The sequence below is a fragment of the Protomyctophum parallelum genome (assembly GCF_964188405.1).
Source record: "Protomyctophum parallelum genome assembly, chromosome: 10".
Taxonomy (NCBI): Eukaryota; Metazoa; Chordata; class Actinopteri; order Myctophiformes; family Myctophidae; genus Protomyctophum; species Protomyctophum parallelum.
The window spans coordinates 32849535-32857891 of record NC_139704.1 but is presented as its reverse complement, the minus strand read 5'-3'; positions in this window follow the sequence as shown (position 1 = coordinate 32857891).

Below are 8357 nucleotides of genomic sequence, written 5' to 3'. Positions count from 1 at the left end.
AGATAACCGAATGAACCCAATTAACCTATTCTGACCTGAGATCAGATTCATACGAGGTTTCCCACTGGACACACACTGGGTCTGATTAACCCATTCTGACCTGAGATCAGATTCATACGAGGTTTCCCACTGGACACACACTGGGTCTGATTAACCCATTCTGACCTGAGATCAGATTCTAAAAATGTCAGTCGCTCTTCGATTTTTCAAAAAAATAGCAGACCTACAAGCTCGTATCGCGCCACTCGGTGGCGCGATATGAGCTTGTATAGATCTGCTATTTTTCAATAGCTAAAGCATGACATGATGCTGACACCTAAATGGGTGCCCGTTCAGAATGGGTTGACAAAGTCTTATAACAAGACCTGTGACATGTTCTAAATAGCGATTATAGATTCAACAAGTCATCCCCCCCCCCCCCTCTCTCTCCACACAGAGACCTGAAGCTGGATAACATCTTGCTTGACGCAGAGGGCCACTGTAAGCTAGCAGACTTGGCATGTGCAAGGAAGGGATCTTAGACGGAGTTACCACCACCACCTTCTGTGGCACACCGGACTATATCGCGCCGGAGGTAACGCATCTCTATCTCTCTCTCTCTCTCTGAAATTGATGAAAATGAAATGTATAATAGGTCTGAAGTGGTTAATAACCCATTCTGACCCGAGATCAGATTAACGATGTTATTCACGTGTGTACTGTGTGTGAATGTGCGCCGCGTGTGCGTTTATAGATCCTCCAGGAACTGGACTACGGCCCCGTCCGTGGACTGGTGGGCCCTGGGCGTCCTGATGTACGAGATGATGGCCGGACAGCCGCCGTTCGAGGCGGACAACGAGGACGACCTGTTTGAGTCCATCCTTCACGACGACGTCCTCTACCCGGTCTGGCTCAGCAAGGAGGCTGTGGCTATCCTAAAAGCGGTCAGTATTATGTGACCGGGGACAGTGGGGGGGGGGGGGGGGGGTATGAAATTATCCTATAATCTAAGGTCACGCGGCCTGATTATTATTACCTGATTATTATTACTATTCCGTGCCAGGGTTGTTGTTGCCTTGAAAACATGAGGGTGCCCTTATGCTTAAACTTTGGATTTTTATACCATTTGGAAAATATTTTTAAATAATGAAAAGAACATTGTGAGCTTGTAGATTGGTAGATTTGGAACAGTTTTTAACACTTTTTCAAAATAGTAAAACGTGGCATAAAGGTAAGGTAAGGCGTGCAAGATCTGAGGCCGTAAATCTACAAACTTCAACTTGTGACATGTTGTGAGCTTGTAGATCGGTATAGATCGGCTATTTTTTTGGTTTGCGACACGATGCGCAACCAATAATGAATCAGCTGTGGTATAGACAAAAAAATGATGGTTACTTTTTCTCTTCACCTTATCTCTCTCTCTCTGTGTGTGTGTGTGTGTGTGTGTGTGTGTGTGTGTGTGTGTGTGTCTCTCTCTCTCTCTCTCTCTCTCTCTCTCTCTCCTCCTAATTAGTTTATGACTAAGAGCCCTAACAAGCGTCTGGGCTGTGTGGTAGCTCAGGGTTTGGAAGAGGGCCATCAAGCTCCATCCATTCTTCAGAGAGATTGACTGGGACCTGCTGGAGCAGAGGAAGACCAGACCGCCATTCAAACCACGCATTGTGAGTCATTACCTCCGCTCGCCGCGCGCACGCACGCACGCACGCACGCACGCACGCACGCACGCACGCACGCACACACACGCACACGCGCACACACACACAGTCATGGTACACACACACACACGCACACAGTCATGGTACACATACATGCACACAAACACAGTCATGGTACACATACATAATATATGAATGAAAGATGATTGCCTTTGGATGGCTGCCGAGGCCGAACACACATGTAACACTGAGGAATGCTCCATAAAATGACAGATATGCTTTGTAGACCCAGAATTATACATCCATTAAGGGAAATTGTGTTTTGTTTTGTTCGTTTAGTTTTTGTTGTTTGCAAAACCAGGTTGGAACTTAAGTGGTTTCCGACCTGGAATAGCAAATGTACAAGTTATTTGTGCTAAATGTTTTGTAAATGGGATGACATGATTCTCTCCTCTCTTCTTTTCTCCCAGAAAAACCAAAAGGGATGTGAATAATTTTGACCAGGACTTTACTCGCGAGGACCCTGTCTTGACGCCGGTGGACAATACCATCATTAAACAAATTAACCAGGACGAATTCAAGGGCTTCTCCTACTTTGGAGAGGAGACTGTGGCATAGACAGTATACAGTAGACTTATGAACACACACACACACACGCACACGTGCCCCCCCCCCTTTGCCAATTTTCTTATTTATTTATCTTTCTCCAGCGCACATGAGAGCCAAGAACACTCATCCTTTCATTGAGTCACAACTCGCTCAGATCTCCCTCAACTTTAAACAAGTGCTGTGTGATCTACGGAATTGGAGCTTTCATTTGGTATGCGGTGTATGTATACAGGCCGTCTCTATAACGAAACGGTATCAAGCGAAAATGAAATGTCGGATTAAATCGGATTAGACCCCATTTCGCTGCGCCGCGATGGAACTGAACGAGCAAGAAAACAGAATCACGCACAACATTGGCTGGCACAAGTCAAATGACGTCTTTGACTAGACGATTATCAACACATTGGACACAAGGAAGTGACTGACAGGTCACGCAGGCAGGCACTCACTTCTGCTGATTATAGGAAGATTACGAAGAGATGCAATAGGAGAATAAGGAGAGATGATCGAAAGCCTATGACTCGTGGGACATCTCCATTGTAGGCACACGGGCGCTCTACCAAACCGATTGGGGCTTTTAAACTCCACTATCGCCTTCCCAAATGTGTGTGACCCAAATAGCAATTTAGGGGAACGCGTGCCGACACGCCCATGCCCACATCTATGGGCGCAAATACCGCTGTCGGCAAAATAGATAGCGGGTGACGGCTGGACCAAAATACCATTAACCCATTCTGACCTGAGATCAGATTCTTACGAGGTTTTCCACGGGACACACACTGGTCTGATTAACCCGTTCTGACCGGAGATCAGATTCTAAAAAAATGTCAGTCGTTCTTCGATTTTTTCAAAAATAGCAGACCTACAAGCTCGTATCACGCCACTCGGTGGCGCGATATGAGCTTGTAGATCTGCTATTTTTTCAAAAATAGCAGACCTACAAGCTCGTATCACGCCACTCGGTGGCGCGATATGAGCTTGTAGATCTGCTATTTTTAAATAGCTAAAGCATAACGTAATGCTAACACCAAAATGGGTGCCCGGTCAGAATGGGGGACAGAGCAAGCTCCTATATACTCGGCGGCGACGGAAATCGAGCTCAGGATGTGCTTGTTCCGTGCACCCCTCCCAACACACGCACCACCACCAGCTCAAAAATGTAATATCATTGCACCCGATTTAACGAAAAAATGTGTCCTCTGAGAACTTAGAACCTGACCACTCCAGGAGATATACCGGGCCATTTATATATATATATATACCCTCATCGTCCTCCTCATTTGAACATTTCATAAATTGTGATGGAAATGGAGGTCAATGTCACGAGACCGTCATCGGAGGGTCTGTTCCGATCCAGAACCCACCTCTGATCTACTCCAGAACTGCAGACCCAGACAAAACTTGTGTGTGTGAAGGGACGGACTGCTCTTTGTCACTGCCACAGACTCGACCGTTGGACAATAGAAGGAATAGAGAAAATATTAAGCTTTCATCTTGTGTGTGTAGAAAACGTCAGGAGGAGGTGGTCATGGGGCTGTGCGCGTGTGTGTGTGTGTGTGTGTGCGTGCGTGCGTGCGTGCGTGTGTGCGCTCGCGAGCGTGCGGGTGCGTGCGCTCGCGAGGGTGTGCGCTCGTGCGTGCATCTGTGTGTATGTGCAGGTGTTGAGTGTATGTGGCAAGGCATGCGTGTGTGTGTGTGTGTGTGTGTGTGTGTGTGTGTGTACAATTGATGCATGTTCGTGTGATTCAGCACACCTTTGGAACACACAAAATTGTTTCCGTACAACCAGTTTGTCTTTTTTCATTGTTTAAGAATGTTCCTCTTCCCAAAAAAACCACATATGTGAATTTAAAGATATCACTGAACCTATGATTGTATAAAGTAAAGAGTAAAAGTAAGATCTTGAAAAAAATATATATATGTGTTTGAAAGTTTAAATACAGTATTGAAAGAGATGTGTGAAAGAAATTATATAGGTAGCAAGACTTTTCCCAGTTTTTCATTATCACATGGTATTTTGTTATGATAATGGCCTGTAATTGTAATCACTTTTAATTGAAACCAAGCTACTTGAAAACTACTGTACCCATAGCTATATATAGCAACTAAAACAGGCTACTTGAAAACTACCTGTACCCATAGCTATATAGCAACTAAAAACAGGCTACTTGTACCCATAGAGCTGCATAATTACATTACTAACAACTATTTTCCAATTAACTGCAGTACGTGGCATGAGAATTAACAGGCTTTAAATGGATGACCCGCAATGTTCAGTTTCCATCTAAGTATTATCCAGTGAATTGTGACGTGTCACATCAAGAAACGCACATGTTAGTAATAATTAGTATCGCAATTAAGGTTTTTTGCACTCTCTGTGGAAACAATTTGGCCATTAACCGTTTCAGTTCGTAGGACGCATGAGGGCCGTCATAAGGATCCCGAAATATTAGTGCCTACGACGTCTGTGGACGTCCTAGCGATGTCCCAGCGACGCGGGGCGAGATAAGAATATTCAGAATTTTTCCTATTTTCTTTTTTGGCATTTCGCTTTTTCCGCTTTCCGTATGCTAACGCTCAGTGCAATAATTAGCTTGTCATTGACTCCCATGTTAGCGCGGCGGAAAGAATGACTCGTATCTCCTAATCCAGGGCGCTCTCCGTGGTGATGAATGGATCGATATGCTGGCGCTTCATTTCTGCTCCTCATCCGTCTCTCCTGCAAAATATGAACGTTTTTTGGAGCGTAATTTTTTTTATTAAGATGATCGGGATGTGAGGTCTCTTTGTAAAGTCAACTTTTTTAGGAAAGTGTTTCCGTTCATGACTTTCAGAGTAAAAGCGATCAGACAACTCTGGCACCCGGAGCTTCTATTTTGATGCACTTCCGGCACTAAATGTGCTAAAGAAAACGATGCGGTAATAATGCTGGAAAAATGTTGGTCAAATAAATAATGATCGCTGCGCTGTTTCCACTATCCATCTCACCAAATTACAGACTTTCTTTGTTTTCTGACATGGCGACATTCTTCTGTATGTTCGGTATAACCTGTTCATTCGCTTCAGCCACCTCAACCTTTCGCATGCTATTTCAATATCTCTCTCTAAAGTCTGCTTAAAATTTGCTTAACCGTCAGATGGAAATATAGCAGCTAAACGGTCTTTCTTGGTTCCTGCAGGACACAAGCTCTGTAAATGTTCTTTGTTGTTGTTGTGACCATGTACCCATCTTTTCTTGAAATGCCTTTTTGTAACTGTGTTGATCAGTTACTCTCTATCTGACCTATGGTCACTATATATAGCCTCAGTGTTCACGAGATCCAAACTTTAAATGAATGTCATGCATTTTAACCCAGTGGAATGTTTCAGTCCGTAAACTAATGTGTGTTTACATTGAATGTATCTGGTCTATGGTGGATGTTGTGTGTGTGTGTGTGTGTGTGTGTGTGTGTGTGTGTGTGTGTGTGTGTGTGTGTGTGTGTGTGTGTGCGTGCGTGCGTGTGCGTGCGTGTGCACGTGCAAGCGCCCGAGAAGCCGTCACAGGATATTCCATAAGAAGTTCCCTCTCAATATTTTGTTTGTGTATAGGCCTACTTTCAAGTATTTTACTTCATTTAAATTATTTTGGTTGTCAGTGTTATATGTTGGAGGTTCTGTCTGGGTGATGATCCTCTTGCTGTGTCAGAAATGGCAGATGTTTCTGCGGCATAGTACTGGAGAGGCGTGGAAAAGGAATCAATATGGTGGTCCACTCCTCTCTGTGCGGGCGGCCGCGTCTTGTAAATACAATCATCCTGCCAAGTCTATTTAGAGGAAACGGCAGAGGTGTTTCCCCCTGATTTATATTTAGTATCATGCATGAAAATAGACAATCTACAAGCTTACGACCTATCACAGCACAGCTCCTTGTGAGATGTAAATCTGCTCTTTCCTGGTGCGAGGCACCGTTATGTAACTAAGTATGAATGAGGCTTTACACCCGGGTGCATGGTCAGGAATATGATATACCTTATCGAATAGATTTTTTTTTTTTTTTTAAGATAAAAGAAAATGTCCATGTGCAATTAGATTATTTAATTTTTTTTTGTCTTTTGTTGTTGTGTTGTTTTATGTTTTTGTTTTCTTCCACTAATTGCATCCCCATATTCATCATCATTGGATTTTTGCTATTGACCTCGTAGCTCATCGATAAGTCTTTCTTTGTCCTTTTTCTACATATTTCTTCGCTTTGCGAGCGCAAGTGCGACCGCTGGTCGCAAATGATGTGGCAGCGGTTGTCCACGTCGGCACTGTTGAGCGCTATCTTTAATCCATTCTGACCTGAGATCAGATTCATACGAGGTTTCCACGGGACACACACTGGTCTGATTAACCCATTCTGACCTGAGATCAGATTCTAAAAATGTCAGTCGTTCTTCGATTTTTTCAATAGCTAAAGCATTTAACATCATAACATGATGCTAACACCAAAATGGGTTCCCGTTCAACTTCAGAATGGGTTAATCCCTACTCACACATTCATATACACAGGTACAATAATCTGCCAGAGGTCAAGTCATGTCAAAGTGGCAATTATAATGCCACTTGCCACTATGTTAGCAGCATATGAGGCAGTAGCATGTAGCAGATCAATTTCATGTACTGTACGGTGCAGAGAGAATCTGTTTGTGGAATAGCTAATTAATAAAATGTAGTAGTTGTGGGTGCATAGATTTCCCAGTTGCACATCAACTACAAAGCACTGAGCTAGTTGTTATCCTCGTTGTATCTATGTAACAGCAGGGCCGGATCTACCATATGGGCACTTTGGGCACGTGCCCAGGGTCCCTTGGCACCAGGGGCCCCCTCAAAAAAAAAAAAAAAAAGTTCCACAGATAATTTCCCCTGCTAATCCGAATGAAATACATGGTGTCTAAAAAGATTAGTGTTTTAATGTTGGTGAGAAGGGCAGCTGAAAAGTGCAATTGTGTCTAAAGCAGCAACAACGCGCTAGGATTGGCTGTCCACTCTGGGGAGGTGGGGGGGGGGAGGTAGGCGACCGGAAATAGGCCAATATAACGGCATAAAACTGCCCCAAAACGGCTACAAAACAGCAAAAATGTTGCGTGCGCGTGAAGGGGGGCCCTTCTAGCTTCAGTGCCCAGGGGCCCTCAGAGGTGTTAATCCGGCCCTGTGTAACAGACAAGTTACCATTTAACCTTACATGCAAATAGTTCAATACAGTATATGACAGAGGCATTGCTAGAGGCGGAAATAGCGACTAGTAGTCCTAGTAGTTTAGTGGCAGTGGTAGTAGTTTAGTTGTGGTAGCTAGTGGTACACAACAAAGGTAGGCTTGCTTAACACAAATCTACCCTCTACACATTGAAGCACACATGACACACACACACACAGGCACGCACACGTGCGCGCACACACATTTTTAGTCACGTCAATTAACCCGCAAGGTATAGTTTGGAGAGTAATGTGACTGTCGAAGTGATGTGAATGCCTAGTTCAATCAGACCAAAGATTTGTACTTCCTCGTACGACGGTGTCGCTTACTCAAAACACTTACAACTTACTGTCTGAAGTACCCTAAAAGCTCAGATACAACTGGTGTAACTAGCCACTGTACGCCTGTTCTGCTGTATTCTGTTCTCCATCTGAAAAGTCCTTATGCTGTCTCAAAGTGCACCCAAACGTCTTTTCACTCACTGCCCCTTCACTTTGACTTCTTTGAATGTTAGAGAGAGAGAGAGAGAGAGAGAGAGAGAGAGAGAGAGAGAGAGAGAGAGAGAGAGAGAGAGAGAGAGAGAGAGAGAGAGAGAGAGAGAGAGAGAGAGAGAGAGAGAGAGAGAGAGAGAGAGAACAAACATTGAGAGAAAATATAGTAAGCCTCTTTCAATTGGTTGTCAGGTCATGAAGTGAGTCAAACTGACTTAACGGTAATATACAAAAGTACATTGGCATGAGGTCCCATTCAATTAAAGCATTGTACAGTACAGTAGTTACTGTACTGTATGTATTGAAATGTATATATTTTGTCACTTGATCTATGTGTATTATTTTTCCTTGAAATCATTATGCGTTGTTTTTAATGACCATGTTTGTATTTTGTGAGCTATTTTGTGA